The sequence below is a fragment of the Schistocerca piceifrons genome, chromosome 3 (genome assembly GCF_021461385.2).
Source record: "Schistocerca piceifrons isolate TAMUIC-IGC-003096 chromosome 3, iqSchPice1.1, whole genome shotgun sequence".
Taxonomy (NCBI): domain Eukaryota; kingdom Metazoa; phylum Arthropoda; class Insecta; order Orthoptera; family Acrididae; genus Schistocerca; species Schistocerca piceifrons.
This window is the reverse complement of record NC_060140.1, coordinates 114,915,558-114,940,707: the sequence shown is the minus strand read 5'-3', so window position 1 is coordinate 114,940,707 and position 25,150 is coordinate 114,915,558. Positions and strand designations below refer to the sequence as shown.

The following is a 25,150-nucleotide window of genomic DNA, read 5'->3' as shown; positions in this document are numbered from 1 at the left end:
CCGAATCTCGGCGAGGAGTGAGGAGGGAGATGGGGGCACCAGCACAATGCTGGCGAAGGAAGAGGGTGAGGTTCCGGGCTTCAAGGAGAGAGGGATCAGGATGGGAGAGGAGGTAGCGGTAGGAGGAAGGGGGAGAGGAGGAGGATGAGGGGGCAGGGACAGGCGGGGAGACTTCCATGGCATCATGGGTGGGGGAAGGAGGACGAGGCGCAGCCTTTTTGGAAGCAGAGGAAGCAGGAGTGCCACCGGGGCGCTTGACGGCGGTGGAGGACGTGTGGGGGATGGGAACAACGGGAATGTGGCGGGGAGGGGCAGGTCCCGGGGCCGGAGTCGGCGCCGGAGATGGTGACGGTGACGGTGAAGGTGAAGGCGACGGCGACGATGACGATGACGGTGGCAGTGGCGGCGGTGATGGCGAAGGTGACGGGGAGAGCTGGGCGTGGGCAGTGGCCCGACGGGCCATCACCCGAGCCGGAGCTGCAGTGACAGGCTGGGGGAGTGGGGGGAAGGGATCAGAACGAGAGGAGCGGGAGGAAGAAGCGGGAGAGGGGGCGACAAAGATAGAGGGTGAAGGGAGAGTGAGGAGAGGTGGAATGGAAGGAGGGGGGTGGGACTGGGCACACCAAGTTATAGTGGTGGAGGCGGCGGAAGGGGAGGTATAGACAATGGCGGTGGTGGTAGTAGTGACAGTGGCGGTGGGGGCGGACATGACGGGAGAGAGAAACAAGAACGAACAGAACGAAGAGGAGAGGACAGAAACTGGGGACAGACAAAGACGAAGACGGATGAAGACGAAGACGGCCGTAGACCAGGGTCAGGACGGCGGCGATGGCGGCGACCAGGCGGCACCGGATGGCGGCGGCGGCGGCGGGCACCGGCGGCGGCGGCGGCGGCGGCGAGCACCGGCAGGCGGAGACCAGGCGGGGGTGGCGAGCCTCGGCAGGCGGCGACGGCGGCGGCGGCGGCGGCGAGGACCGGAAGGCGGCGACCAAGCGGCGGCGGCGGCGGCGGCGGCAAGCAGACGACACGGCAGGGATCTTCCACGTCGAAGGCGCACCCTGAGAGTAGCCCAGGCAGTGAAACTCTTCGATGAAGAAGAGAGGGAATCCAACCCTCGAATGCGCTATTGCTAGTATAGTTCGTACCATCTTGTGCTCTTGTAGTCATAAAACTAAAAGGAAGCGATGTGGAATACGGCGCTATGTCATACAGAATGGACATGTACAATTTATTTGTTATACACAGTCATAAAGAACGCCTCATTTATTTTCTAAGAAAGTACCACAACGTATCTGGCTCATCGAAGATCTAACGAACTGTACCCACAATACACGCTGTGAGCAGCTGATAACTCGTGCGCGCGCATCCCTCGATATGGGAGCCATCTGCTGTCGCTGAGGGGAACTACGCGGCCCAATTAGACCAAACAGCTGCGGCATGTGTAAGCAAGGTTTCGTCAAATGCCGTCTTTAAGAGCTTTGATGACACCACTGACAATATGGGAGAGTTTAGTCGCAAAATATAAGCATTTTACTAGCGTTTTGGGCTCTATGTGTTGCACAACTGCCCACACATAACGTGTACAGTGATATGCACTCGATTGTTGTAATGTGCTCTGTACGACATAAAGGAGCGAGTTTCTGTGCGTCAAAGCATACTTACCTGGCACAGGGGATACCGTGATCATGAAGGCGGTTCCTCCAGGACGAGGCTCTTCCATTGCACTTCGGTTGGGCTGACCCCTGCGATTACCCCTAATGTGTGTAACTCGGGTGCATGATTTTTGGTAGTCGGGACTGTGTTCGCGCAGACCCGGTCTAATAATATATAAACACAGTAAAATACAAATTATGGAAGGTCCAGGATTTTGAGAAGGAAAGTTGCTACTCGCCATATAGCAGGGAAGCTGAATCGCAGATAGACACAACAAACAGATTTTCACAGGTAAAGGTAGATTTATGAACATAGTAGTATTATAAGGAAAAGTCTACAAAATGCTGTCCTTCTTGTCCAGATCTCAGAATCTCTCTTATCTGTCGCTCACTTGTAATGTCTTTATCATTCCAATGCTCTCCCTCTCATTTATTCCACTATTGCCTCTATAACTCCTTGATGCACACGATTCCAATGCTGTAAATGCCCCATCAAGATTTTTTTCTTCTTCTGACTGCTTCCAATTATCATCTTCCTTCCCCTATTGTCTTCCTTACTTCTCCAGTCTTTGATCTGTCACCCCACTTTACCTGAAAACTTTCTTCTCCATAGTTACATTTCGAAACTTTCTAAATATCTTCCTTCTTCAGACAACACATAATTCGTTTTACCTGTCCATGATTCGCTCCTGTACAACACTACACTTCAGACATAAGATTTAGCTAATCTTTGCCTCATCTCCACTGGAATTCGGCTTAACGTTAGTAACAACCTCATCTTTTGCAAAGCTCTCTTTGGAAAACATCTCCTTCATTTTAATTTTTCTGTTCGGCTTCCATTACATGTCATTAAACTTCTCAGGTACGGAGACCATTCTTCTCATTTCATTTTATCTCTTTCCATCTAATGCCCCTTGCATCCTATATGTCCTTACCTATCAGTTCTACTGCACACTGATCTCATATTTGGGAGGATGGTGTTACTCTGTTGGACCATCCTGATGTTGGTATTCTGTGCTAGTACTAAATAACTCAGGCGAATACCAAGATGGTTTTCTAATTAAGGCCACAGCTGGTTACTCTCCGATCCTGATAACCACCTGTTCCTGTCCTCCTAAAACATGTTATATATTCTCTGCGTATTTATAGCTATTGATGTGCACTACACTACCTTGACAATTCCTATATCATTGTTAGATGAGTACTGGATAATCAAAGTAAATAAATAAACCAAACTGTGCCATTTCATTTGCTTCCTCTTCCCTTCCCATATTATTGTTATAAAATAACTATATCAATGAACGATCTGAAGATACTTCACGACAGTATACATATAATAGTGTTCATATACCAGTGAGAGAAATTTCATATAAAGCTTTTTTATAGTTCCACTAAACAATATTGCTGTCATGTCAGTGCATTTATACAGCTCGCAGAAGTAATGTTAAACAGTTACTAAATCATCCATATCATGTCTCCTTCTTGTTGTGGTGGTCCTGACCATTTCACAGCATATGACATATGCATCCACGTAATGATTTACTGATATGTGCTCTACAGTGAGAATTCCGAATCGTCGGTGTGACTATTCTAGCGTCCTATTATGTACAATAATGAAGCATTACAAGGGCAACAGTCTTGAAGAAACAACCTTGGAGTTTTAATGTAAGCAGCATGCAAAGAGTTTACTTGTCCACTTACTTACGCTTGTGGATAACCTTTTCTAACTTGTCGTTACATCGAATAAATAAAACAATTCTATGAAGACTTAACATACTCTCAAGAGAAGAAAGCCCTGACAACTGAATCCTATCCATCTGATAGTTCATCAAAGGCTTATGACACACACACTCACAGAGTGACTCTTACTAATTATTACATAGTGTGTAGCCTTCCATTCCTCTGTAAATTCAGCGACCTTTCCTACTCATTATTCTATAATGTGTATTCTTCCACTCTTTTGTAAATCGTTGCAAAGTTGTGTTTGTCTGACCCCTCCCACCCCTGCCTTCCAATCATCCCACCTTTCCCCATCATAATATCACCATGAGCCAGCTGGCTGTTCACTGCTCAGCATGAGAGCGAGCCAGCTCACAAGGGTAGATATAGAATACACGATTTAATCGACTCACTGTACATTTGCACTGAGCAACCTTGTTTTTACGATACATACTTTTACAGTTTTGATGGTTAGGTGACTCTCACAGTCCTAAAAAACTTTCCAGTCTCTAATCCTTTCTGGACCAATGTCCAGATCTTGTACACCACTGTGTCTTTCCTGCTGAGAACCCATACACTGCTTATTCATCATCAAACCTTCTGAACTTGCGAAGCAAAAAGAAGATATACTCATGTATTCTCATGTTCCTCCATTAATGTCTTCAAGCCTTAAAAGATTACTCCAAGTTGCAGTCAATTTGAGACCAAGAATTCTGAAGAAACTTTGTCCAACATACGATTAACATCCTGTAAAAATTTCTGTGATGGGATAAATGTCTGTAATTGTCCATGGCATTAAGTAAATCTATATTAGGTACAAGGCATCAGGCCTGATTTGTTATACACAGGGTCAATGGTGAATTAAGATGAGTAATCTTCTCTGATTGCTGATGGGTTCTCTTTGAGCAATTCCAGCTAGTATAGACTTAAATATCTTTGAAAAATACTGTTGAGTGAAGAGGGTGTACATGGTTAGCTGGGCTACAAAAAAGCAATTTTCAAAATTTGTCCCAAAACGTTCTTCGTTTCTTTAGCCTTACATAAATGAAGATTGCAACACAAAATCTTTCTGTCTCTTACAGAGAAATATGTATGTTGGTGTGTGTGTGTGCTGAACACTCCACACACACACACACACACACACACTTCATCATTTAGCTACTAACGTAACTGTCAGTTTCACTTTGGCATCTGTTTCACATACTTCTGTGTCACAGAAGGGCATTGTTAATTTCTCATACTTGTTAGGCCCAGTTCAGAGCTTCGATTGTTTGACTTAGAACTGTTTGTTGCTTGAATTGTGTTGAGTTATTGACAGTGCAGACAACTTTCAATTGGTGTTTTCACATGGCTCTGAGTTGATTATTTTTTATTTAGAAATGGGGGAGGGCTCAAAGAATCTTATAAAATGAAAAAGGGGTTCTTTCATGAAAACAGACATAGGGATTTACAGGGGAGCGCTAATAATCATTACCATACACCAATTTCTTCGATGAAAAAAGTAAAAACTTATTTTAGTCCTACAGAATGTAAAGTATGTCGTGTAAATGCAATTTATAATACAGATTTAATATTTAAGAGAATTAAAACGTGTGTGGATGGATTCACACAACACGATTTCGAGAAAAACATCTCAACAGAAGATGAAATATATTCTTGCACCAATTCAATTCTTGAATCAATCAATAATAAAATGTCTCCAACTGGAATTTTTTGTGACCTTTCTAAGGCGTTCGATTGCGATTACCATGAGATTTTTCTGAGAAAGGCAGAATTTTAAGTGTTAACTGGAGAAGCAGGGATGTGGCTTGCCTCCTATTTAAAGGACCGGAAACAGAAAGTCATGATAAACGACACTAATGGGGAACCAGTGGCGTCTTCTTGGTGCACAATAAACTGTGGAGTCCCACAGGGCTCTATTCTGGCTCCTCTACTTTTCCTTATTTTCATAAATGACCTTACAACATGTACAACAGCTAAGATAAAATTTACTTTGTTTGCCGATGACACGACGACTCTGGTAGACAATTCAACAAATACTAATCTTGAAATCAATCTAAATGAAATTTTTCAGGAGACCTTTAACTGGTTTACCTCTAATGGATTATCACTAAATTTTGAAAAAACTCAATTGATTCAACTCCATACAAGCCAAAGTATCGAAGGAGAGATTAATGTTAAATAGAATGATGGGAATTTAGCAAGAGTGGAGTCAAATAAAGTTCCTGGGTCTACTTGTTAATAGCAATCTAAACTGGTCCTTACACATTCCTTACCTATATAAAAAACTAAGCTCAGCAATTTTCGCTATTTGTGCGATTGCTTCCTTCAGTGACTTAAATACTTTGAAAGCTGCCTATTTTCGTTATTTTCATGCCCTGATCGCCTATGGAATTATATTCTGGGGAAACCAGCCAAAGGAAAATAAAATCCTCATAGCCCAGAAAAGAGTCATTAGGATTCTGTGTGGTGTCCATTACAGACATTCCTGCAGGAAAGTCTTCCAAGAACTGATAATACTCAGAACAGTATCTCAGTATATTTTCTCTCTCATGTGTTTCTTGTGTAAAAACCATTCCCTTTTTGAAATGAACAGCATGTATCATAACTATGACACTAGGGTAAATAATGCTCTACATCTTGAGCAAAAGAATCTAAATATGGTGCAAAAAGGAGTACATTACTCTTGCATAAAAATAATCAATGCTCTTCCTCATGCAATAAAAATGTCAGTTACTCATCCACCTACTTTTAAAGATCAACTGAAACAGTATCTTCTAAGTAAAACCATTTACTCGCTGGATGAATTTATGTATGAGAATATGAGAATTGATTTTGATCTATTGTAAGTCTGCTAAATTCAATTTGTAACTTTTTACAAAAAACAATTCTTGTAAACATTTTTTTTAAATACATTATTCATTGTTCAACCTATTACTATAAACAAATGTCTCAAATCTATGTAAATGACACGATCTACACGCAAGTGATTTATCGCTAATGAGTCTACAGAACTCGTATGAAATAAATAAATTCCAAACTTTGGAAGACACATCTGGTGACTGGTTTTCTGGGACAAGAATAGAGTAAATATAAACTTATGATACTGTGATTACTTTCAGCAATCAATGGTAAATTAAAAGTAACTAACAGACTTAAAATACCTGTAGACCAAACCACAATACATTTTTTGAACAAGGAATACATTTGAGGATTAAACTCATCAAAAAAGAGAAAAAAATGGGCAGAATGATTCACCAAGGAGGCAAGGAAAATGGGAAAGAAACTGAATGCACAGAATGAAGCAAAGAAACAATAAGATCATGGAATATAGTATTCACTAGGAAATTTTAGTTCATAGAAGAATCATAGGTGTACACCAAAGCATTTTACAAACTTAAACGTTGTTTTTATTATATCCCGTTTTTACAAATTGGACTCAGTGATAAATTTCTGTCTAACACATGAACCTTCTAATAATTTTCAGAGGATATTCTACGTATGATGGTCTACAACACACATCACAATTTCTGTTGAAGACTGAAAAATTTTAAGTCATAAATTTTTCGTCATGTAAAAATGATACAGTAAGGGTTTAAGTAACTCGACTCATTATAGATCAGTTTCTACATGGAGTGTAGTGACGAACTAGTGAATATTCTATCTATGTTTTATAACAATAATATCCAATTTTAATAAACACAAAAACTAATTTTTTCTGGGGTTATCAAGAAAACCATGAAAATCAACATTTCAGCAAGGTGATAATTACTTGTAATTTAAGATATTTGCAAACTAGTTATTTACAGAAGTGGATGTCTTCCTCGCTGCCTGTATGCATTTTTCTTCACGCAATTACCTCTCACATTTTCTGAGGAATAAAGCTAGAATGAACCATAACTTTACTGTGTCATAATTGCACCTACCCTCTTAAAAGATTCCTGGTGATGGGACCCTGTCACATAAAACAAATTAATCATCACCTTCGAAAGTCTAGGATCACCTAAATCTCTGTGAAGAGAAGAAATCCATATACACAGATAAAATTATTAGTTTCTGGGTTAGCTAATTTAATCAGTAACGTACCCAGGATGTTTCACTCCCTGAAGAGGCAGTGGGAAGCAGGTGACATGTTAAAATATTGGAAGTGACTTTGTCAGTGTAGGACTTTTTCGACTAGAATCAACGAATCACAGGATAATTCTTATTAATTAGAGCACAGTGAAGACATGGTCATCATATTTATCCTCCAGTCAACCTTGCTTGCTCTCAACTGAAATGCTCCTATCGTTTATTTATTGTTTTCTCTAGGAGAGTAAACTAGATTGTATCTTTTATAATCAATTTTAGTTTTACATTAATATAGTTGTGAACATGAAAGTGAATATACTATGTAATTTGTGTACTGTTAAGTTTTGTATAAATGCAATTGTTATTATTTTTCCTCACAGACTTGGAATAAAGAAATAATCGTTTCATAAGGGGTAATTGGCAGGTTTATTTCTTAATGATGTTTATGTTTTGAAGTAACGTACTTTTTACATATGGAACCATACTTCAGAAAACAGAAACTCTTAACATCTCTGTTTTGTTGCATATATACACGTATTTTATTGCAATAGCATATGGTAAGGTAAATCTTAATTATGTCCAAGATAATTTTTCTGTTCATCAACACATCGACAGCTGCAAACATTCGAAGTAGGCTACAAACATACATATTATAAATGTGTAATAAGAACATATCCAAAGAGATATTCTTTTCGCAAATAAATACTAAATATTGACAAGTTCGGCTTTCACAGGATGATTGTGAAGAACAGTAATTTGACACTTAATTGATTATCGCATTGCTGCAGTAGTTAGTGAAAGTACATTGCCTTTCGACATCGATCAGCGTGATTAGTTGACAGGAACAGTTGTCTAAACACAATGTAACAAAATATCCGAAAGAATTATTCTTCACAGGCTATTTCTAGTATAGTTCGTACCATCTTGTGCTCTTGTAGTCGTAAAACTAAAAGGTAGCGATGTGCAATACGGCGCTATGTCATACAGAAGGGACATGTACAATTTATTTGTTATACACAGTCATAAAGAACGCCTCATTTATTTTCTAAGAAAGTACCGCAAAGTGTCTGGCTTGGCGAAGACAGAACTCTAACGTCTAACCTAACTGTGGCCACAATGCATGCTGGGAGCAGCTGATATCTCATGCGCGCGCATCCCTCGGAATGGGAGCCATCTGCTGTCGCTGAATGGAACTACGCGGCCCAATTAGACCAAACAGCTACGGCCTGTGTAAGCGCTGTTTCGTCAAATGCCGTCTTTAAGAGCTTTGATGACACCACTGACAATATGGGAGAGTTTAGTCGCAAAATATAAGCATTTTATTAGCGTTTCGGGCTCGATGTATTGCACAACTGCCCACACATAACGTGTACAGTGATGTGCACTCGATTGCTGTAATGCGCTCTGTATGACGTAAAGGGGCGAGCTTGTGGGCGTCAAAGCATACTTACCTGGCACAGGGGATACCGTGATCATGAAGGCGGTTCCTCCAGGACGAGGCTCTTCCATTGCACTTCGGTTGGGCTGACCCCTGCGATTACCCCTAATGTGGGTAACTCGGGTGCATAATTTTTGGTAGTCGGGACTGCGTTCGCGCAGACCCGGTCTAATTATAAATAAACATAGTTAAATCCACATTATGGAAGATGCAGGATAGAATTTAACAACATTTTGAGAAGGAATGTTGCTACTCGCCATATAGTGGAGAAGCTGAGTCCCAGATAGACACAACGTACAGATTTTCACGCGTAAATGTATTATAAGGAATAGTCTACCAAATGCTCTCCTTGTTCAGATCTCAGAATCTCTCTTATCTGTCGCTCACTTGTAATGTCTTCATCATTCCAATGCTCTTCCTCTCATTTCTGCCACTATTGCCTCTATAACTCCTTGATGCACACAATTCCTATGCTGCAAATGCCCCATCAAGATTTTTTCCTTGTTCTGATAGCTTCCAATTATCATCTTTCTTCCCTTATTGTCTTCCTTACTTCTCCAGGATTAAATCTGTCACCCCACTTTACCTGAAAACTTTCTTCTCCATAGTTACGTTTCGAAACTTTCTAAATATCTTCCTTCTTCAGACAAGACCTATAATATTTCTTTTTACCTGCCCATGATTCGCCCCTGTACAATACTACACTCAGACGTAATATTTAACTAATCTTTGCCTTATTCTGCAATGTGTATTCTTGCACTCTTTGGTAAATTAAGCCACATTTACTCTGTATACATTATTGAATCTTGGATCCAGAAGAAGATGCTGCAAATGACTTGTTCCTCTTGAATTATTATGGTACCACAAAATGGCTTTTTTATTTATTTGTACATATTAGTTCAAATAATTTAAGAGTAAAGAATATAAACTATCATGCAGTAGGAGGATTGAATCGTCGACAGTTCTCCTGTCGGAAACTTTGCTAGCTGTTGCACAAATTCGTTAATCAGTGGGAGTAATCTGATACACACACACACACACACACACACACACACACACACACCTGGGCTGCTATATTGTGCTGGCAGAACACACAATGTGGTAATTTAACTAATTATGTATCATCACACATAACATGTCTTTTACTTATTTGGTCTCAAGTTGTGTAGGACTTAAACCAAACCAATTATCTGAGTGAAAAAGTGTCAGAATGCTGTAACACGTATCAATTACATAATCCCTTTTCATAATATTGGCCTTGATGTTTGCAGCATGGTTCCATCATATTGAGAAGTGTCGTCCTTAAATGGCATTTTTCACAATGCTGCATGGATCGTAAGAAACAACATTTTTCGGTCTTAGCTGCTCCATCGTATCGCTGCTTCATCAAAATATTAAGATATGTTTCTTTTCGCATTATTACACCAGTCTTAGAAAAGAAATTTGCCGCGATACGCATTAATGAGCCACTACAAAACATACATCTCCATAGAACATGACATTAACGACAGTAGAGCTAAGACTCGTAGCAAAGTTGTCTTCTTTTGACCCTTCCCGCCCCTGCCTCCCACTCACTCATCCCACCTTTCCGCATCATATTATCACCATGAGCCAGCTGGATGCCCACTGCTCAGCGTGAGAGTGAACCATCTCACAAGGGCAGATCTAGAATACACGAGTTAATCGACTCATAGTACATTTGGACTGAGCAACCTTGTTTTTACGATACATACTTTTACAGTTTTAATGCTTAGGTGACTTCTACAGACCTAACACACTTTTCAGTCTCTAATCCTTTTTGGACCAATGTCCAGATCTTGTACACCACTGCATCTTTCCTGCTGAGAAACCGTATACTGCTTATTCATCATCAGACTTTCTGAACTTGTGAAGCAAAAAGAAAATATACTCATGTATTCTCATGTTCCTTCATTAATGTCTTCAAGTCTTAAAAGATTACTCCAAGTTGCAGTCATTTGAGACTAAGAATTCTGAAGAAACTTTGTCCAACATACGATTAACTTTCTGTAAAAATTTCTGTAGTGGGATGTCTTTAATTGTCCATGCCATTAAGTATATCTATATTAGGTACAAGGCATCAGGCCTGTTTTGTTATACATAGGGTCAATGGCGAATTAAGATGAGTAATTCTTCTCTGATTGCTGATGGGTTCTCTTTGAGCAATTCCAGCTAGTATAGACTTAAATATCTTTGAAAAATACTGTTGAATTAAGAGGGTGGACACGATTAGCTGGGCTCCAAAATAGCAATTTACAAAACTTGTCCCAAATAATTCCTCATTTCTTTAGCCTTACACAAGTGAAGATGGCAAGATAAAATCCTTCTACCTCTTACAGAGAAATATGCATGTTGGTGTGTGTGGGCTGAACACTCCACACACACACACACACACACACACACACACACACACACACACTTCATCAATTAGTTCCTAACTTAACTGTCAGTTTCACTTTGGCATCTGTTTCACATACTTCTGTGTCACAGAAGGGCATTGTTAATTTCTCACATTAGTTAGGCCCAGTTCAGTGCTTCGATTGTTTGCCTTAGAACTGTTTGTTGCTTGAATTGTGTTGTGTTATTGACAGTGCAGACAAGTTTCAATTGGAGTATTCACATGGCTCTGAGGTGATTATTTTTTTTAGGAATGGGGGAGGGCTCAAAACATTTTATAAAATAACAAGGGATTCTTCTATGAAAACAGACATAGTAATTTACAGCGGAGTGCTAATAATCAATACCATACACCGATTTCTTCGATGAAAAAAATAAAAACATGTTTTAGTCCTATAGAATCTAAGGTATGTCGTTTATATGCAATTTATAATACAGATTTAATATTTAGGAAAATTAAAATGTGTGTGGATGGATTCACACAATATGATTGAGTCTTTAGATTCCAAACATGGGAAGACATGTCTGGTGACTGGTTTTCTGGGAGAAGAATAGTGCAAATACAAACTTATGAATCTGTGATTACTTTCAGCAATCAATGACAAATTAAAAGTAACTAACAGACTTAAAATACCCGAAGACCAAAACACAATACATTTTTTGAAGAAGGAATACATGTGAAGATTAAACCCACCATAAAGAGAAAAAGATGGGCAGAATGATTCACCAAGGAGGCAAGGAAAATGGGAAAGAAACTGAAAGCACAGAATGAAGCAAGGAATGAATAAGATCATGGAATATAGTATTCACCAGGGAATTTTAGTTCATAGAAGACATCATAGGGTATACTAAAGCATTTTACATACTTTAACGCTCTTTTTATCATTTCGCCTTTTTACAAATTGGACTCAGTGATAAATTTCTGTCTAATGGATGAATCTTCTAATAATTTTCAGAGGATATTCTACTTACGATGGTCTACAACATACATCACAATTTCTGTTGAAGACTGAAAAATTATAAGTTATAAATTTTTCATCAAGTAAAAATGGTACAGTAAGGGTTTAAATAACTCGACTCATTATATATCAGTTTCTACATGGAGTGTGGTGACGACCTAGTGAATATTCTATCTATGTTTTATAGCAATAAAATCCAATTAGAATATACACACTACGCTTTTTTCGTTATTGAGTTATCAAGAAAACCATGAAAATCAACATTTTAGCATGTTGATAACAGATTGTTATTTAAGATATTTGCAAACTAGTTATTTAAACAAGTGGATGTGTTCCTGGCTGCCTGTATGCATATTACCTCATGGAATTACCTCTCACATTTTCTGAGGAATAAAGCTGGAGTGTACCCTAACTATATTGTGTGATGAGCACCTACCCTCTTAAAAGACTCCTGGTGACGGGAACCTGGTTACAAAAAACAAATTAATCATCAGCTTGGAAGGTCTAGGTTCATCTAAATCTCTGTGAGGATAAGAAATCCATATAAACAGATAAAATTATTAGTTTCTGGGGTAGCTAATTTAATCAGTAACATATCCAGGATGTTTCACTCCCTAAAGAGGACGTGGGAAGGAGGTGACATTTCAAAATATTGGAAGTAACTTGGTCAGTGTTGGACTTTTTCGACTAGAATCAACGAATCACAGTATAATTCTTCTTAATTAGTGCACAGTGAACACATGGTCATCATATTTATCCTACAGTCAACCTTGCTTGCTCTAAACAGAAATGCCCCTATTGCTTATTTATTGTTTGATCTAGGAAAGGAAACTAGATTGTATCTTTTATAATCAACTTTAGTTTTACATTAATATAGTTGTGAACATGAAAATGAATATACCAAGTAATTTGTATACTGTTAAGTTTTATATAAAAACAACTGTTTTTATTTTCCTTCACAGACTTGGAATAAAGAAATAATTGTTTAACAAGGGGTAATAGGCCGGTTTATTTCTTAAAGATGTTTGTTTTGAAGTACCATACTTTTTACATATGGAACATCAGAACACGGAAACTCCTAACACCTATGTTTTGTTGCATATATACACGTATTTTATTGCAATAGAATATGGTTAGGTAAACCTTAATTATCAACACATCGACAGCTGCAAACACTCGCAGTATGCTACAAACATACATATAATAAATATATAATAAGAACACGTCCAAAGAGATATTCTTTTCGCAAATAAATTCTAAATATTGACAAGTTCGGCTTTAACAGGATGATTGTAAAGAACAGTAAACTGACACTTAATTGTTTATCGTATTGCTGCAGTAGTTAGTGGAATTTTTCTACATATAAACATACGAGATGTTACAGAAGTATTTGTAGAAAGTTTTACCCTGTTCTTTCCGTGCAGTATATTGTCTTTCGACATCGATCAGCTTGATTGGTTGACAGGAACAGTTGTCTAAATAGAATGAAATAAAATATCCGAAAGAATTATTCTTCACAGGCTATTTCTAATATAGCTTGTATCACCTTGTACACTTGCAGTCGCAAAACTAAAAGGGAACGATGCAGAATAAAGCGCTATGTTATACAGAAATGAAAGGTACAATCTATTTGCTTTACACAGCCATAAAGATAGCCTCATTTATTTTCTAAGGAAGTACCACAACGCGTCTGGCTTGCCGAAGACCTAACCTAACTGTACCCACAATGCACGCTGGGACCAGCTGATATCTCATGCGTGCGCATCCCTCGATATGGGAGCCATCTGCTATCCCTGAAGGGAACTACGCGGCCCAATTAGACCAAACAGCTACGCCCTGTGTAAGCGTCATTTCGTCAAATGCCGTCTTTAAGAGCTTTGATGCCACCACTGACAATATGGGAGAGTTTGGTCGGAAAAAATAAGCAATTTACTAGCGTGTCCGGCCCCGATGTATTGCACACCTGGCCACACGTAACGTGTACAGTGATATGCACTCGTTTGTTGTGATGCACTCTGTACGACATAAAGGAGCGAGCTTCTGGGCGTCAAAGCATACTTACCTGGCACAGGGGATACCGTGATCATGAAGGCGGTTCCTCCAGGACGAGGCTCTTCCATTGCACTTCGGTTGGGCTGACCCCTGCGATTACCCCTAATGTGGGTAACTCGGGTGCATAATTTTTGGTAGTCGGGACTGCGTTCGCGCAGACCCGGTCTAATAATAAATAAACATATGGTGTAATATTAAATTAACATAGTTAAATTCAAAAAATCATGGAAAATCCGGGGTGGAATGTAACTACATTTTGAGTAAGAAAGTTGCTGCTCGTGCTCGCCGTATAGCGGGGAAGCCGAGTCGCTGATTGACACAACAAACAGATTATCACACGTAAAGATAGTTTTATGAACATAGTTGTATTATAAGGAACAGTCTACCAAATTCTCTCCTTCTTGTCCAGATCTGAAGATCTCCCTTATCTGTCAGTCACTTGAAATGTCTTCATCATTCCAATGTTCTTCCTCTGATTTCTTCCATTATTCCCTCTATAACTCCTTGATGCAGACAATTCCTATGCCGTAAATGCCCCATCAAGATTTTTTCCTTGTTTTGATAGCTTCCAACTATCATCTTTCTTCCCCTATTGTCTTCCTTACGTCTCCAGGCTTAAATCTGTCACCCCACTTTACCTGAAAACTTTCTTCTCTGTAGTTGCATTTCGAAACTTTCTAAATATCTTCCTTCTTCAGACAACACATATTATATTTCTTTTTACCTGTATATGATTCGCTTGGGTACAGTACTACACTTCAGACATAAGATTTAGCTAATCTTTGCCTCAGCTCCATTGGAATTCCGTTTAATGTTAGTAACAACTTCACCTTTTGCGAAGCTCTCTTTCCCATATATTTCCTTCATTTTAAATTTTCTGTTCAGCTTCCATTACATGTCATTAAACTTCCCAGGTGCACAAATATTTTTTCTCATTTTACTTTTATTTCCTTCCATCATAAGCCCCTTGCATCCTACATGTCCTTACGTATCAATTCTACTGTACACTGAGCCCATATTTGGGGGGATGGTGTTACTCTGTTGGACCTTCCTGATGTTGGTATTCTGAGGTAGTACTAAATAACTCAGGCGAATACCGAGATTGTTTTCTAATCAAGGCCACAGCTGGCTACTGTCCGGTCCTGATGACCAGCTGTTCCTATCCTTCTAAACCATGTTATATATTCTATGTGTATTTAGAGCTATTGATGTGCACTGCACTACCTTGACAATTCCTATATCACTGTTAGATGATCACTCGATAATTAAGGTAAATAAATAAACCAAACTGTGCCATCTCATCTGCTTCCTCTTCCCTTACCTTAATATTGTTATAAAATAACTATATCACTGAACAATTTCAAGATACTTTAAGACAGTATGCATATAATAGTGTTCATATAACAGTGAGAGAAATTCCATACAAAGTTTTTTTATAGTTCCACTAAACAATATTGCTGTCATGTCAGTGCATTTATACAGCTCGCAGAAGTAATGTTAAACAGTTACTAAATCATCCATATCATGTCACCTTCTTGTTGTGGTGGTCCTGACCATTTCACAGCACCTGACATACGCATCCACGTAACGATTTACTGATATGTGCTCTACAGTGAGAATTCCGAATCGTCGGTGTGACTATTCTTGCGTCCTATTCTGTACAATAACGAAGCATTACAAGGGCAAACATCAAGCTTGAAGAAACGACCATGGCGTTTTAATGTAAGCAGCATGCAAAGAGTTTACTTGTCCACTTACTTACAGTGGTGGATAACCTTTTCTAACTCGTCGTTACATCGACCAAATAAAACAATTCTATGAAGACTCGACATACTGTCAAGAGAAGAAACAACCGAATCATAGCCATCTGTCAGTTCATCAAAGGCTTATGTCACACACACACACACACACACACAGAGTGACTCTTACTAATTATTACGTAGTATATATATCCTTCCACTCCTCTGTAAATCCAGCCACTTTTACTACTGATTATTCTGTAATGTGTATTCTTTCACTCCATTGTAAATCAAGCCACATTTACTCTGTATACATTACTGAATCTTGGATGCAGAACAAAAACCTGCAAATGACTTGTTCCTCTTGAATTATTATGGTACCACAAACATTCTTTTTATTTGTTTGTACATGTTAGTTTAAATAACTTACGAGTAAAGAAGATAACCCATCATACAGTAGGATGATTGAGTCGTCGACAGGGGCACAAAGAAAGAAAGGAAACGTTGCTAGCTTTTGGACAAATTCTTAAATGAGCTGGCGTAATCTCTCTCTCTCACACACACACCTGGGCAGCTATACTGTGCTGGCTGAACACACAGTGTGGTAATTTAACTAATTATGTATCATCATACATGACATGTCTTTTACTTATTTGGTCTCAAGTTGTGTAGGACGTGAACCAAACCAATTTCTGAGTAAAAAAGTGTCAAAATGCTGTAACACGTATCAATTACATAATCCTTTTTTTTTTTTTTTTTTGCAGTGTTGGGCTTTATGTTGTTACATGGTTCCATTATCTTGAGAAGTGTCGTCCTAAAGTGACAATCATCATAATGCTGCATGGATCGTAAGAAGTAACATGTTTCGCCCTTAGCTGCTCCATATTTTCTCCACTTCATCAAAATATTAAGAAATGTTCCATTGCACTTCCGTTTCTCATTATTACACCAGTCTTAGAAAATAAAGTTGCCGCGATACGTGTTAACGAGCCACCACGAAACAATACATCTCCATAGAACATGACATTAACGGCAAACGTTAGTGAAAGTTTTCTACATATTAACACACCAGATGTTACAGACGTTTTTGGAGAAAATTTTCCCTGTTCTTATCTGTGCAGTACATTGCCTTTCGACATCGATCAGCGTGATTGGTTAACATGAACAGTTGTCTAAATAGAATTAAAAAAAAAACCGAAAGACTTATTCTTCACAAGCTATTTCTAATACAGTTCATATCAACTTGTGCCTTTTTAGTCGCAAAAGTAAAAGGAAACAATGCGGAATACGGCGCTGTGTCACACAGAAGGGACACGTACAATCTATTTGTTATACACAGCCATTAAGAACGCCCCATTTATTTTCTAAGAAAGTACCACAATGTGTCTGGCTTGGCGAAGACAGAGCTCTAACCTAACTGTGCCCACAATGCATGCTGGGATCAGCTGATATCTCATGCGTGCGCATCCCTCGATATGGGAGCCATCTGCTATCGTTAAAGGGAACTACGCGGCCCAATTTGACCAAACAGCTAGGGCCTGTGTAAGCGCCGTTTCGTCAAATGGCGTCTTTAATTGCTTTCATCCCACGACTATAATATGTGACAGTTTAGTCGGAAAGTAAAAGCATTTTACTAGCGTTTCCGGCTCGATGTATTGCACAACTGGCCACACGCAATGTGTAAAATGACATGCACTCGTTTGTTGTGATGCGTTCTGTATGACATAAAGGAGCGAGTTTCTCGGGGTCAAAGCATACCTACCTGACACAGGGGATACCGTCATCACGAAAACGGTTCCTCAAGGACGAAGCTCTTCCATTGCACTTCGTTTCATTGTTACAATTCATTCTTGAATTTCCATATTGTGGAATTTACTATGTTTATCTATTATTAGACCGGGCCTGCGCGAAGGCAATCCGATCTATCAAGAGCTATGCACCCGACACAGGGGTCAGCACAACCGATGAGCAATGGAGGAGCCTCGTCCTAGAGGAACCGCCTTCATGATCACGGTATCCCCTGTGCCAGGTAAGTATGGTTTGACCCTAAGAAATTCCCTAATGTCATACAGAGCGCTTACAACAAACGAATGCATATCATTGAACACAATACATCGATCCGGAAACACTAGTAAAATGCTTTTAATTTCCGACTAAACTGCCACCTATTATGAGTGGTGGCATGAAAGCTCTTAAAAGCCGCCATTTGACGAATCTCATGCTCACACAGGCCCTAGTTGTGTGCGCACGCATGAGATATCAGCTGCTCTTAGCACGCATTGTGAGCACAGTTAAGTTGCCAGACACATTGTGGTACTTTCTTAGAGAATAAATGAGGCGTCCGTTATGGCTGTGTAAAACTAATAGACAGTACCTGTCCCTTCTGTATGAAATAGCGCCGTATTCCGCATCGTTTCCTTTTAGTTTTGCGACCAAAAGAGCCCAAGTTGATACGACCTATAACAGAAGTAGCCTGTGAAGTATAATTAGTTTGGTTATTTTTTTTATATTGTATTTAGACAACTGTTCCTGTCAACCAATCGCGCTCATCGATGTCGAAAGGTAATGCACTGCACATATACGAACAGGGTAACTTTTCTCCAAAATCTTCTGTAACATCTGGCATGTTAATACGGAGAAAACTTGCAGAAATGCGATAATCATTTAAGTGTCAATTTTCTGTTGTTACAATCATCCCGTGAAAGCCGACATTGTGAATATTTAGAACTTATTTGCAAAAAGAATATCTCCTTGGACGTGTTCTTATTACATATTTATCATATGTATGTTTCGACAGAGTAAAACACCAGAAGGTTTATGACATTTTAAGAAGCATTGGTTTGGATGGTAAAGACCTACGTATAATAATGAAGCTATATTGGAACCAGTCGGCTTCTGTGAGGCTGGACAGAGGAAGTACAGAAGACATAGATAATTTACGGCGTGTAGCGCAGGGTTGTATATTATCCCCATTGATTTTCAACATCTATTCAGAACACACCTTTAAGGAAGCTCTTCATGAAGTAGAGATGGGAGTGCTCTTAAAAAGAAAATATATCAACAACATCCGATATGCTGACGACACAGTAATATTTTCTGATAGTGAGGATAGTTTGCAGTAGCCTGTTGATATTCTTGCACATCATCATCATCATCATCAGCCAATTCAATCATTAAATGATGTGGCCTCTTCGAGTCGTGGATTCAGGTAGGCTTTCAGCAGTCTTCTCCAAGTGGGACGGTCTTGGGCAGTTCTCTGCCAGGTGTTACCAGCGATCTTCTTGATGTCTTTGTCCCATCTGTCCAGTGGTCTTCCTCCAGGCCTCCGGTGCTCTCTCGGACTCCACTCCAGTACTAGCTTCGTCCATCTGTTGTCTTTTCTTCTTGCAACGTGGCCAGCCCACAGCCATTTCAAGGAACCTACTCTCTCTAAGATGTCATTAACCTTCGTCACAGACCGAATATCATCTGCCCTTTTCCTATCCGTTCTTGTATAGCCCAGCATTGATCTCTCCATGGCTCTCTGTGCTGTCCTAAGTTTCCCTTTTGTAAATGAGTTCAGTGTCCATGTCTCGCAGCCATACGTCATCACAGGAAGAATGCATTGATCAAATACTGCTTTCTTCAAATTTACTGCCATTTTTGATCTGAATACTTTTGAATTCTTCCCAAATGCTTGCCAGCCAAGCTTGATGCGTCGATAGATTTCTGGCCTTATGTCTCCCTTCATATTTATAATCTGGCCAAGGTAGACATATTCACTGTCCTCTTCTAGTAGACTGTCCTTGACTTTCACATCTCCAGCTGGGACCCATTTCTTGGACATTACTTTTATTTTGGAAAGGTTCATGTTCAAGCCAACCAGCTGACATTCCGATGCAAGATCTGTAACTAAGTTTTGGAGCTCTGCGAAGTCTTTGGCCAGTAAGGCAATATCATCAGCAAATCTCAAGTTGGTAAGCCTTCTTCCATTAACTCTAATTCCCTTACCTTCCCAGCTCAGCTTTGACATAGCCATTTCCAATACAGCAGAGAACAGTTTTGGGGAGATGGGATCGCCTTGCTTGACACCCCTCATTATGCGGAATTCTTTAGTTGATTCGCCGATGTTAACATAAGCTCAAGAATTCTCGTAGATTTTCCTGAGCACTTCAATGTATGCTGCTCCCACTCCTTGCTCACTCAAAGCTTGGAGGACGGCTACATGGCTGACGGAGTCAAATGCCTTTTCAGAGTCAACAAAGGCAATGCAGAGAGGCAGTTGGTATTCATTCGCTCTGCTTATCGCTTCACTAACGGTCAGAATGTGGTCAATAGTGCTGAAATTGCTTCGGAATCCTGCTTGTTCTATAGGTTGGGCTGAGTCTAGGGTGGAACTAATTCGGTTTAACAAGATCTTTGTGAAAATTTTATACAAAATTGAGAGCAAGCTGATAGGACGGTAGTTTTTAATATTGTGACTACTTCCTTTCTTGTGTATCAATATAATCTTAGTCTTGTTCCACGATAATGGGATTGAAGCATAGTGCAGGCAGGAAGTAAAATACTTTTGCCAAGTGGTTTATTGTTACCTCTCCTGCCAGTTTGAGGATGTCAACGCTGAGCTCATCATCACCCGGCACTGTTCCCTTCTTCATGCTATCTAGAGCACACTTGACTTCCGATGGGAGTATATCTGGAACACTAGGTACATCATTTAATTTAGATAAATTCAAATTTTCCCTTGGATTGCTATACAAATTGCTATAAAAGTCTCTGATGAACTTCGAAACCTCCTCCTTTTCAGTGATTCGACTGTCATTTCCATCGAGTGCGATAATCTGCTTTTTACCGATTGTGAGTTTGCGTTTGGCTGACTTTAACCTTGTCTTGTTCTCCAAGCTTGCCCGTAAGGTGTCTTCAGTGAATTTCTGTATGTCAGTTTTCATTTCTCATCGCACTGCATTACATAGTTCAGAATACGCTACCATGTCACGATCGGTTTGGATTTTCATTTCTCTCCTCAGTTGCAAAAGGGTTTCAGTTTTGGCACTGAATTTATTTGGTTGTTTATTTTTTTGGCGTAGGCCACCGACTTCTTGTGCACTTGAAACAATCATTTCTGCCAAATCACCATCTTTAGTTACGTGGAACTTGCTTTGGAGGACTTCTTGGAATTTCGCGGAACGTTCTTCCAGATTTTTGAGGTTGATTACCCTTCTGTTCCCTTTCATAAGTTTATTCCTTTCATTTCTTACATTGAGTTCGACCCTTGCTCTCACAAGACGGTGATCACTGCGAATGTTGAACTGATTTAGCACTGATACGTCTTTTATAATCTGTGGAATGTCTGACAGAATAAAGTCTATCTCATTTTTGACACTGAAATTTGGGCTCCTCCAAGCCCATTTTCGGTCAGGGTGCTTCTTAAGGAACGTGCTCATGATGGACATACTGGTGAACTCAGCGAACTGGACTAATCTCTCACCTCTATCGTTTCGGTCGTCAATCCCATAGTTGCCCACCACTGTGTCGCCTTGTTTCTTGGTGCCAACTTTTGCATTGAAATCGCCAATGACCATCTGGAAGTGACAATCGCTACCTTTTTTACAGGTGCTATCCAGACTTTCATAAAAGGATTCAATTTCTTCGTCAGGGTGACTTGAGGTGGGAGCGTGCACCTGAACAATCTGTATTTTGTACCTATTCGACACCTTCAGGACCATTCGAGCCGTCCTGCTGGAAGTTCCTTCTAAGACAGATACTCTATCAGCAATATTCTTGTTTCCTTCTGGGTCGCCACAAAAGTAAAACAAGTTGCCAGACTCCAAACGGAGACAGTCTTCCCCTTTTCGGCGTACTTCGCTTAAACCAACAATACTTCAGTTGATTTTTGTAAGCTCTTTCTCGATCTCTTCTAGTCTGTCGTTGCCTATTAGAGAGCGACAGTTATATGTACAGACTTGAAGAGACTGTATCTTCTTCTCAGCACCTCTTGGTGTTTGGGACATCAAAGTTGCTCCCACCCGGAGATCCGACTGTGGGGCTATTACTGCGGAAAATTTAACATTAATGTCACACAGCATAACTCGAAGGTGAGAAGCATAATCGCCACGCTTGCTTCAGAACGGATTGGCGATATAATTTCCAGGCCGCCCCTGACATGGGGTACAGACACCTTTGGTAGGCCGCTCCACTAGAGTACAGACGCCACCACGCTGATAGTTTTGGTCCACCCCGGCTACTTCATTTCCCCGGTGCCACCCATATCTGAGAGTCTTTCCCCTATCCGCCACCTGGGGAGGCGCATAAAAGCTCTGAATATGGTCTAGATGTCAACCCTCAAAAAACGAAACCAATGATAATCAGTAAAAACAGAGTCCCTGCATGTCACATTAAGAAAGGCTAAAATCACATGGAACATAAATACACGTAACTTGGCACTACAATAAATAACCAGTGGGATCTTTCTGATCAAGTGAGAACTCGAATTGGAAAAGCCAGGGCTGTCTTCAATAAGATGAGTAACCTTTTGAAGAATCATGGCCTAGCAATGACGACGAAGATCAGACTTCTACGCCGCTACGTATTTTCCATCCTCTTCTACGGTGTTGAAACATGGACTCTGGCAGAATGGTTGGGTAAGCGACTGGAGGCTTTTGAGATGTGGCTGTACAGGAGAATTTAAGAATACCGTGGACAGCGCGTGTCACAAATGTCGAGGTTCTACGAAGAATGAAGAAAGAGAAAGAAGTACTGGGCACCGTGAAAGCAGGAAAGATCCAGTGCCTGGGACACATCATGTGGAACAACAACATATACCATCTCCTCCAGACCATCTTGCAGGGAAAAATACCGGGGAAGAGAAGCGTTGTCCAGAGAAGAATATCATGGCTTAACAACATCAGAACGTGGGCCTCTAAAACAACTACAGAGCAATTTAGAGCTGCAAGTGACAGGAAAAGCACTGCCAAGATGGTTGCCAACATCCGGAACGGATAGGAACCAGAAGAAGACGAAGAAGAAGATATGAATTTCTTATCTTCACAGAGATTTTTCTTCCAGATGATCCTAGACCTTCCATTGTCATGATTAATTTTTTTATGTAACAGGTTTCCCATCACCAGGAATCTCTTAAGGGGGTAGGTTCAGTTATTGGACAAGACGCGCATTCCTACGTTTGAAGCACTTCTATATTTAAAGAAATGTCACGTTAATGTTGACTGGAACACAATCTTTAAAACTGTGAAAGTTGAGATTTACCGATGACATTCTATTTCTGTCAGAGGCTGCAAATGACTTGGAAGAGGAGTTGAACAGGATGGATAGTGTCTCGATAATACGTTGTAAGATGAACATCAACAAAAGTAAAACACGGGCAATGGAATGTAGTCAAATTAAATCAGGCAATGCTAAGGGAATTAGATTAGGAAGTGAGACAATGAAAGCAATAAAGACGTTTTGGTATTTGAACAGAAAAGTACCTGATCACGATCGAAACTGTGAAGGCATGGAACACAGATTAGTAACAATAAGAAAAGCATTCTAAAGAAGAGAATTTTTTTTAGCATCAAAAATAAATTTAAATGTTACGAAATCTTTTCTGAAAGTACTTGTACGTAATGTAGCTTTGTTCAGAGGCGAAAAGTAGTTGATAAACAGTTCGGACAGTAAGAACATAAGTTTTTGAAATGTGGTGCTAGAAAATAATGCTGAAGACTAGATGGGTAGTTCAGGTAACTAATGCACAGATGCTGGAGATAATTGGGGAAAACGAAATCTATGACACACCTTGACTAAAAGAAGTGATTGGTTGATAGGACACATTCTGAGGCATTGGGGATGGGGAGGGGGGGTTGAAGGAGACCGAAGCATAAAGAATATAGCACACATGTTCAAATGGATGCAGGTTTCAATAATTATTCTGAAATGAAGAAGTTTGTACAGGATAAACTAGCTTGCAGGAGTGGATCTAACCAGTTTGCACAACAACAATATAGTTACAGGAATTGTGGTTGCGGTATATCACGTTTGATAAATATTAGTTTCTAATAAATAATTTGTTGCTGTTGTTGTGGTCTTCAGTGCAGAGACTGGTTTGATGCAGCTCTCCATGCTACTCTATCTTGTGCAAGGTTCTTCATCTCCCAGTATCTACTCCAACCGATATCCTTCTGAATCTGTTTCTTGTATTCATCTCTTGGTCTCCCTCTACGATTTTTATCCTCCAGGCTGCCCTCCAATACTAAATTGGTGATCCCGAGATGCCTCAGAATATGCCCTACCAACCGATCCCTTCTTCTAGTCAAGTTGTGCCACAAATTTCTCTTCTCTCCAATTCTATTCAATACCTCCTCATTAGTTATGTGATTTACCCATCTAATCTTCAGCATTCTTCTGTAGCACCACATTTCGAAAGCTTCTATTCTCTTCTGGTCTAAACTATTTAACGTCCATGTTTCACTTCCATACATGGCTACACTCCATACAAATACTTTCAGAAACGACCTCTGACGCTTAAATCTATACTCGATGTTAACAAATTTCTCATCTTCAGAAATACTTTCGTTGTCATTGCCAGTCTACATTTTATATCCTCTCTACTTCGACCATCATCAGTTACTTTGCTCCCCAAATAGCAATACTCATTTACTACTTTAAGTGTCTCATTTCCTAATCTAATTCACGCAGCATCACCCGATTTAATTCGACTACATTCCATTATCCTCGTTTTGCTTTTGTTGATGTTCATCTTATATCCTCCTTTCAAGACACTGTCCATTCCGTTCAGCAGCTCTTCCAGGTCCTTTGCTGTCTCTGACAGAATTATAATGTCATCGGCGAACCTCAAAGTTTTTATTTCTTCTCCATGGATTTTAATACCTACTCCTAATTTTTCTTTTGTTTTCTTTACTGCTTGCTCAATATACAGATTTAATAATATCGGGGAAGAGGCTACAACCCTGTCTCACTCCCTTCCCAACCACTGCTTCCCTTACATGTCCCTCGACCGTTATAACAGCCATCTGATTTCTGTACAAATTGTAAATAGCCTTTTACCCCTGCCACCTTCAGAATTTGAAAGAGAGTATTCCAGTCGACATTGTCAAAAGCTTTCTCTAAGTC

At 39.8% G+C, this 25,150-nt stretch overlaps 4 non-coding genes and 1 pseudogene across 4 annotated transcripts; 4 read left to right on the top strand and 1 right to left on the bottom strand.

Moving 5' to 3' along the window:
* The first annotated feature begins 1,654 nt into the window (after positions 1-1,654).
* LOC124790897 lies at positions 1,655-1,817 on the top strand. The gene has a single exon (XR_007016362.1). It is a non-coding gene; the product is annotated as a U1 spliceosomal RNA (small nuclear RNA).
* Positions 1,818-8,885: 7,068 nt separating this feature from the next.
* LOC124790889 lies at positions 8,886-9,048 on the top strand. Its single transcript, XR_007016355.1, has one exon. It is a non-coding gene; the product is annotated as a U1 spliceosomal RNA (small nuclear RNA).
* Positions 9,049-14,308: 5,260 nt separating this feature from the next.
* Positions 14,309-14,471, top strand: LOC124790888. The gene has a single exon (XR_007016354.1). It is a non-coding gene; the product is annotated as a U1 spliceosomal RNA (small nuclear RNA).
* Positions 14,472-17,799: 3,328 nt separating this feature from the next.
* LOC124790900 lies at positions 17,800-17,968 on the top strand. Its single transcript, XR_007016364.1, has one exon. It is a non-coding gene; the product is annotated as a U1 spliceosomal RNA (small nuclear RNA).
* LOC124790898 lies at positions 17,941-18,082 on the bottom strand (annotated as a pseudogene).
* Between the last annotated feature and the right edge of the window lie 7,068 nt (positions 18,083-25,150).